The 9,239-nt window shown below is 40.8% G+C and overlaps 1 long non-coding RNA gene across 1 annotated transcript; it reads left to right on the plus strand.

Moving 5' to 3' along the window:
* Nucleotides 1-3,232: 3,232 nt before the first annotated feature.
* Nucleotides 3,233-7,268, plus strand: LOC132648595 (uncharacterized). Its single transcript, XR_009587028.1, has 2 exons — nt 3,233-3,673; nt 5,886-7,268. It is a non-coding gene; the product is annotated as an uncharacterized LOC132648595 (long non-coding RNA).
* Nucleotides 7,269-9,239: the final 1,971 nt, after the last annotated feature.

Below are 9,239 nucleotides of genomic sequence, written 5' to 3' on the forward strand. Positions count from 1 at the left end.
GGCCATTTGCTTAACTATGTTCATAGCAGCTTCATTTGTAATAGCCAGAATCTGGAGTCAACCTAGATGTTCCTCAGCTGAGGAATGGATATAGAAATTGTGGTACATTTATACCGTGGAATACTACTGAGCTATTAAAAAAAGTAAATTATGAAATTTTCAGGCAAACGGATGAAACTAAAAGAGATCACCTTGAGTGAGAAAAGCCAGAAGCAGAAAGAGATGTATGGCACATACTAACTTGTAAGTGGATATAAGCTATACAATATAAGATAAATATACTAAAATCAAGAGACCTAAAGAAGTTAACCAACAAGGAGGTTGCTGAGGAATATGCTTAATTCTCATTCAGATTGGAAAACAGGATAGACACTGGAAGAGATAGAAGAGAGGGAACAGGATGGAAGTCTATCACAGATGTCCTCAAGAAGAGTCTAATCAGCATAGGATCAAAGCAGATGCAGATACTCACAACCAAAGTTTGGACAGAACACAGGAAGTCTTAGGGAAGAAGGGGATAGAGAAGGACCCAGAGAGGACAGGAACCACTAAGGAGACCAGCAAAATCAAAAGAAAAAGTAAATGCAGGGCCCATGGGGGACGGCAGAGACTGATGCATCAATCAAAAACCTTGTATACAGAGGACCTAGCCCCCTGCTCTGATGTAGCACATATGCAGTTCAGTCTCCATGTAGTTCCTGTAGTAAGGGGAGAAGAAACAGTCTCTGACATGAACTCTGTTGCTTAATCAGTTCTTTCTTGTGGGGTTACCTAACCAGTCCACAGTGGTGATGTGATCTTATAGGCTAGGGTCAGGCAGTAGGGGACTTCTGATAGAACTTTCCTATCAGTGGACCAGGGAAGAAGAATTGGAGACGAAGAGGAGGGATGGTGGGGGGGGGGGGGCTACAACTGGGATACAAAATGAATAAATTGAAAAAATATGATAAAAAATTAAAAAAATATAGTGTTGAGAACCTTTCCTTCCAGTTCAGTCATTTTACCTCATTGTAGTAACATTAAATGTCAAAATTGATCAAAAATATCATGGGTGAGAATATTCTGGTGGTATTAAATAAGAATAATTTTAAGAGATGCATTTAATTTATGGAGATTCTGATTTAATAGAAAAGAATGTCTTTCTCTTGAACTGCTTTTTCCAGTTCATATCCTGTGAGAGAACTACTAACATAAACTGGGATTTTAAGGATACCTATTTATCTATTTCTGGCCTAAGTCCTGTCTTAAGAAAATTCATTTTCAATTTTAAAATATTATCTTTTCTGGTCATAGAAATGGGCACAATTTTTAATTTTTTGATTAACACAAAAATAAAACCATTCAAAATTAGTAACCCTCTGATTATATAGTCTGAAAGAGAATATAGCAGTGTATTCGTTCATATAAAATATGATGGATAGTAAACACCTGTTTAAAAATCAGTAATCTAAGTATGGTACCATCCATTATAAATAAATGTACTAGTTTGCTTGTTTTGTAGCCACAACACTAACATGAGTCTGATGAAAAAAAGAAAATAAACAAAGTAATTCATTATGAAAAATAAAAACAGATGAGATCAGGGAAGACTAAGAGTTAGTGTAGTATAGACCAACTATCCTTGGTGTAAAAAGGTTGCTCCTCCTCATAGGAGAAAACGAGTAACAGGACAGGAGCCTACCACAGAGGGCCTCTGAAAGACTCTACCTAGCGCGGTGTATCAAAACAGATACTAAGACTCATAACCAAACCTTTGGCAGAATGCAGGGAATCATATGAAAGAAGGGGAGTTAGTATGACCTGGAGAGGATAGGAGCTCCACAAGGACCAAATATATCTGGGCACAAGGTCTTTTCTGAGACTGATACTACACCAAGGACCATGTATGGATATAACCTAGAACCTCTGCTCAGATGAAGCCTGTGGTAGCCCAGTAACCAATTGGTTTTTCCCATAGTAAGGGGAACAGGAACTATTTCTGACAGAAAATCAATGGCAGGCTCTTTGACCTCCCCACCCCACAAGGGAGAAGCAGCCTTGCTAGACCACAGAGGAGGACTTTGCAGCCAGTCTCAAAGATACCTTATAAAACAGGGTCAGATGAAAGGGGAGGACGTCCTCCCCAATCAGTGGACTTGGAAAGAGGCAGGGAGGAGATGAGGGAGGGAGGGTGGGATTGGAGGGAATGAGGGAGTAGGATACAGCTGGGATACAGTTAATAAAATATAATTATTAATAAAAATTAAAAATAATAATAAAAGGCTGCTCCTCATTTATGGTGTCTTTACAGTATGTTTCAATATGAACCACAGATAAGGAAGCCAAGAACTATGGGTTTTATATCCCAGTAGGTGTCATGAAATGACTGGGTGTGATAAATCAGGATATGCTGCTCTTGTAGGACATAAACAGAGTCTACGGTTTTAATTATTCTTCATATGTCCAGGTATATTCTATCCCGAGCACATAATTTTATTATTGTTAAAACTGACAAGTGATAAAGGGAAGAAAAGTGAAGACAGGTGAGGCAAGTAAGGACTTGTTACATACCAAGAAAAAAAATTAAGAGAAACATTGTGATTGGATAAATAAGAAAAAACGACAAGGAATATAGTTCCAGTGGAATTTGAAAGGGGGGAAAGGAAAATAAACAGCTAGTTTTACCTTATCATGATTCCAAAAGTGTTTTTAGTAAAACTGAATACAAAGAAAAATGGAGTGGATAGCCATTATTCAACTCTGCTTCCCTAGTACATTGCAATGTTGCTAACTGCTACATACTTTTGCATCTGTATCTTCTCTGCCGTGATTGGATGTCTAACCTCAAACTGTGAGCAAAGTAAATTCTCCTCTTTCTAAGTTTTCTTAAGATTCCTGCACTCTGCCCAAAGTTTGGCTATGAGCCTCAGCATCTGCTTTGATACAGTGCTGGGTAAAAGTCTGTCAGAGGCCCTTTGTGGTAGGCTCCTGTCCTGTTCCCTCTTTTCTCCCTCTTCTGATGTCCAGCCCATTTGCCATTCTGAGTAAGGATTGATCATCTTAACCAAGGTCCTCCTTCTTGCTTATCTTCTTTAGGTGTACAGATTTTAGCATGTTTATTCTATATTATATGTCTAAAATCCACTTATAATAAAGTATATGCCATGTGTGTCTTTCTGTTTCTGGGATAACTCACTCAGAATGATCTTTCCAAATTTCATGATTTCCTGGTTTTTAATTGCTGAGTTGTGGGGAGCCGAGGCTCAGATGCCACTAGCTGGCGCTGACATCTCGCCCTCAAAACTTAAACCTCCAGGGTGCACGCGCAGATGCGTATACACGCTAAAGATTGCGTAAGCACGCTAAGAATTGCGTAGGCATGCCGGTAAGAGTGAGCAGCCAATCAGGGTATTGACACGTCACTCAGGTGGACCCAGGCTTATATAAACAGCGCTACTCCGGGGCCCGCCCTCTCCTTCGATCTCTTCCTTCCCCGTTTCCCCGCCCGGGGCCGCGGCCCTCGGGAAGCCGCCCGCGCCCACGAGGTGGCCGGGCGGCCTCTCTCTCCCCTCTTCATCGCGTGACTAATAAAGTTTACTGCGGAAGGATTCCTGTGGTCGCGTGCGTTTCTGCCGGCGAAACATTCACGCGGCGGCTCCCAACATCTGGTGCCGAAACCCGGGAACATTGCTGGGTAAGGAGGGCCCCCTTTAGTGGGGAGGAATTCAGAACCGCAATATTAAGGTTTGTCCTAAAAGACATGTTCGATCTCGACTTATCCCGTTTCTCATTTTGGCTAGCAGAAGCCCTTATGGCCTTCTCTGCTGTGATAGCCGCCATAGCTTTCCTTTTTTTGGTCTCGTGCAAATTCAAGGACTGCCTCGGGAGAAAGAGGAGTAGCAGGAGATTAAGGATAGGGGGGTTGCAAGACAACATGCCAGAATCAGGACGTGAGATGAGGTTAAGGGTCCCAATGGATAGAGATAGGGACGTCTCTAAGAAAAAAGGCCCTTCTGTGGACGTTAAAGCCACGGAAGAGAGAGGTCAGGGAAAGGACGCCCTGGTAATAAGAGGTAAAAGAAAAGAAAAAAACTCAATAAAAAGGCCTCTTTATCCAATAAGATTAAAATTCCCGCTAAATGCCTGGGCGCAGCCATCTTGGCTTTCATCAGAGGCTTCCACGTGGCTGGCAACTGGGCGCAGCCATCTTGGCTTTGGGAAAAATGGGCGGGACCTTGGGTATGTCAGCGGTCCCCACGTGGCCGGCGCCATCTTTGATTCAGGCTAGGAGGCCCCTGCCTCCCATGTGCTCTCCATATAATTCATTTAAAAGACTGGTGATTGTTCATTACAAAATGTTTTTATGCTCTTTTAAGAAAAAAAAAATTCTAGCTAATAGGTTTGATATGGCTAAAATAATTTTTACAGTTTAAAATTGTTCTGTTAAGCAGTTAATTTTAAAGCTTGTTTAATCATTAAAGAATTTTGGTTGTGGGGGATTATAGATGCTCCACAGTGTTTACTGTATCAGCAACACCTGGTGGCTGTACTTGGTGCTGTCAGTCGCAGCCTGCTAATGCTAACACATGGCCTGCCGCCATAATGGTTCAGCAATTAAAGACACGTAAAGCTGTAGTTTGGCTGCCATGTTTGTTTAGGGTTTCCAGCTAAGTTTAGGGTTTCCAGCTGAGTTCAGTTACACGTGGCCAGCCACCATACTGGTCCGGAGATAAAGAGGGTAAAGCTATGAATTTGCCACCATTCTGTTCAGGTACTGTTCAATTTTATTTAAAGATTCCTTCTGCTGAATTAAAGCCCCTATTTGATATTTTGGAAGGGGATGTTCATATTTCTTCACCCAGAGCCTTAACACCGGCTGCAAGCCACGCTCTGCGAGTGGTAGAAAATGCTTTACAGGATGCCCAATTAAAACGTGTAGATAAAACTAAGGCCTTTGACCTGTGTGTCATTAAAACTAAACATTTGCCAACTGCTGTATTATGGCAAGGTGGGTCCTTAGTGTGGGTTCATCCCAATGCCTCTCCTACAAAAATTATTAAATGGTATCCGGATGCAGTCGCTCAACTCGCACTTCGTGGGTTAAAAACAGCCATTACATACTTTGGGAAGGAGCCAAAGTCTTTAATAGTGCCTTATACGGCTCACCAAGTTCAGGTATTAACTGCTACCTCTGATATTTGGGCGGTGCTGGTTACCTCTTTTAGTGGTTCAATTGATAATCATTACCCAAAACATCCTATTTTGCAATTTGCCTTAACTCAGGAGGTAGTCTTCCCGCATGTAACGTCCCAAAAGCCACTTCGGGATGGACTGGTAGTCTATACAGATGGGTCAAAAACAGGAATAGGAGCTTATGTGGTTAATAATAAAGTTATTTCTAAACAATATCATGAGACCTCGCCTCAAATTGTGGAATGTTTAGTAGTGTTAGAAGTTTTGAAAAAATTTCCAGGTCCCTTAAATATTGTTTCTGATTCTAGTTATGTGGTAAATGCAACCAAAATCTTAGAGGCTGCTGGATTAATTAAAGCGTCTAGCAAGCTTGCAAAAATTTTTCAAAACATCTCACAGGGCTCCCCTACAACCCCCAAAGCCAGGGCATCATTAAACGTGCTCACCGCACCCTAAAATCCTATTTAATAAAACAAAGGGGAGGAGTCCAGGAGGCTCTGCCCTCAGTGCCACGAGTGACGGTTTCACTGGCACTCTTCACTCTCAATTTTTTAAATTTGGACAGTCAAGGCCATTCGGCTGCTGATCGCCACTGTTCAGGGCCTAACAGGCCCAAGGAGATGATTATATGGAAGGATGTCTTAACTGGACAGTGGAAAGGCCCGGATCCTATTTTAATAAGATCCAGGGGAGCTGTCTGTGTTTTTCCACAGGAAGAAAACAATCCATTCTGGGTACCGGAGCGCCTCACGCGAAAGCTCGTGACAGCTGAAGATGATCTTCCAACAGACACATCTGCTACTGCTGAAAGAATCAAGGACAGCGAGGAGGACCACTAATTCTACTCGAGTGGATTCATTGCCCACAGACTGGCTTTACCCTGGGTTTCTTCTGCCTTTTCTTACTTCAGATTGGGTGGGGGTCGGAATGTTTGGTGTAGCATTGTGTCGTGGCTTAGTGTTTTTTACTCTGGTTGTTCTGCAAACTCTATACCCAAAACAAACGTGACTAGGTCGCAATCGCGCAAGCACTAGCACCCTTGGAACAAGGATCGTCTCCCAAAAATTTGGTTATCCATGTTAAAAAATTAAAACAGACTGTGACACTCAGTCGATGCACCTCAGGGGTTTCACCCATTGCACTGAGTCGATGAGTGATCCAGGTTAATGTTGCCTTTGCCTAAACGGTTATGGTACCTAGACAGGAGGGTGACAGCTCTTGCACTCCCTGGAATTTTATTCCATTGCACGGGAATGAGTGTCACCTCCTTTCTGAGATGTGGTACCTAGACAGGAGGGTGACAGCTCTTGCACTCCCTGGAATTTTATTCCATTGCACGGAAATGAGTGTCACCTCCTTTCTGAGATGTGGTACCTAGACAGGAGGGTGACAGCTCTTGCACTCCCTGGAATTTTATTCCATTGCACGGGAATGAGTGTCACCTCCTTTCTGAGATGTGGTACCTAGACAGGAGGGTGACAGCTCTTGCACTCCCTGGAATTTTATTCCATTGCACGGGAATGAGTGTCACCTCCTTTTAAAAATCTTCTCCCCTAGCCCCTGCACCCAGAGGACTTGTTTCCATTGCACCTGGTGGGGTAAGGGAGTAATCTAAAGCTTTTGATCGCTTACTCCCCAAAGAAGGAGTTTGCTTGATCGAGCTTAGGGCCCTCTTGTACCGTGCTTATAGGCTTTTAGGCAGTTTTCATTTATTTATTTATAACAAAAAGGGAGATGTGGGGAGCCGAGGCTCAGATGCCACTAGCTGGCGCTGACATCTCGCCCTCAAAACTTAAACCTCCAGGGTGCACGCGCAGATGCGTATACACGCTAAAGATTGCGTAAGCACGCTAAGAATTGCGTAGGCATGCCGGTAAGAGTGAGCAGCCAATCAGGGTATTGACACGTCACTCAGGTGGACCCAGGCTTATATAAACAGCGCTACTCCGGGGCCCGCCCTCTCCTTCGATCTCTTCCTTCCCCGTTTCCCCGCCCGGGGCCGCGGCCCTCGGGAAGCCGCCCGCGCCCACGAGGTGGCCGGGCGGCCTCTCTCTCCCCTCTTCATCGCGTGACTAATAAAGTTTACTGCGGAAGGATTCCTGTGGTCGCGTGCGTTTCTGCCGGCGAAACATTCACGCGGCGGCTCCCAACACTGAGTAGTATTCCATTGTGTATATATACTACAATTTATGAATCCATTCCTCAGTTGAGGGACATTCGAGTTGTTTCCAGGTTCTGGGTTTTACGAATATAGAAGTTATAAACATGGTTGAGGAAATGTCCTTGTTGTGTACTTGAGCAGATTTTGGATATATGCATAGTAGTAATATAGCTGGCTCATGAGGAAGCACTGTTACTAATTGTCTGAGAAAGCACCAGATTGATTTCCATAGGGGTTATACAAGTTTGCATTCCCACCAGCAGTGGAGTAGGGTTCCCCTTTCTCCACAACCTCTCCAGCATGTGGTGTCTCTTGAGTTTTTTATCTTAGCCATTCTCATGGGTGTAAGATGAAATCTCAGGGTTATTTTGAATTGTATTTCCCTGAAGAATAAAGACTGAGCATTTCTTTGTTTTTCTGCCATTCGATATTCTCTAGTAGTTAAACAGCAACAAATCAAGTAATCCATTTAAAAATGGAGGACAGAGCTAAACACATCATTTTTATGAATGTGTTGAACTTAATTTTCACCACATTCTCTTTAAAGCATGCAACAACAACAACAACAACAACAAAAAAAAAAAAACAGAAAATTTAACTAGTACTATTTTGTAAACCTGCAAATAAACTTAGTTAACAGGTAAGTTACAGTGTCTTCACATCACTAAAATTGTCCAGTAATCTATGCTGACTCCATAGAGAAAAGATAAAAGAAATGTCATTGCATTAAAACTAAATAAGAGAGAAACTGTAAGGAGAAAGAAGAGAGAAAGCAAGAAAAGAAAGGAAGCAGAAAGAAGAAAAATAAGAACCAAGGAAGAAAGGAAGAATGAAAGGAAGACTTTAGGAATAGGCTGATTAAAAAAAAAATCGGACCACAAAGATTATTACTTATTACTACATATTACAAATATGCAGAGGTCAGAATTTCAGAAATATTTTGTCAAGGTGTTACAAGCTATATGTATTGTTGTAATATAATAACTCCTGTATCTCATCTTGTGAAGTTTTTGTAGACATGTTCCTAGAGGAAATTAATATGTAAATATCTCAGTAAGACTGAGGATACAGCATATACCTAGCTCTTAATGTTAAATATGCATGAAACATAATATCTCAGTGTTTAATACTATTTTATTTCAAGGTTATATTTGCACATTCAAATTTTATTATTCTAATTTTATTATAAACATACATATGCAAAGGCAATTTTGTCTAGTAATAATATATTCAATTTCCAATGTTTCTTTCCCAGGAAATATGAAGTTATTATAAGAAGTGACTAAAGAAACAGCTTTTGTTTTGTTTTCATACTGGATGGCATACAATGTAATTTTTATTCAATATTTATCAAAATTCGTTATGTAAAATGCATGTTCAACCATTTATACTAATAAGTAATAGCACAAAGGTTCATTTTACAATAAATGTATAAACATGTTCAACTTACAAAATGGCATATTGATAATTTATTTAACACAATACTAATAAAATATAGACTCTGGCTTTTTATGTTATTCTGTATAATTAGTTAGCTAATTAGGATAATAATAAGGGTCAACAATGTAGTTTTAATAGGGATACAAAATCAGAAAGATTTAATTAAGTTTGAGTTAGTATATGCATTTACAATGTCTCACATCAGATTAATAGTGCTGGTTCAATATACTTGACACATGTTTTCTATGAAATTTGAAGGAGACTATACTATGGTATACATTGCAACATAGTGTACAAAAGTACTTCTTAGTAATTCAAACAGTTTTACTTAATTTACATGAGCATTAACATTGGTACCCTATTCTAGGTTAATTGTATTTAAATGATTTTCTTTATTGGATGCACTTAAAGGAGGACTTTTAAGATATCAGAATATTTTATTAGAAAAAGAGCTAGTTATAATGGA

The sequence above is a fragment of the Meriones unguiculatus genome, chromosome 17, assembly GCF_030254825.1.
Source record: "Meriones unguiculatus strain TT.TT164.6M chromosome 17, Bangor_MerUng_6.1, whole genome shotgun sequence".
In the NCBI taxonomy this organism is placed as follows: Eukaryota; Metazoa; Chordata; class Mammalia; order Rodentia; family Muridae; genus Meriones; species Meriones unguiculatus.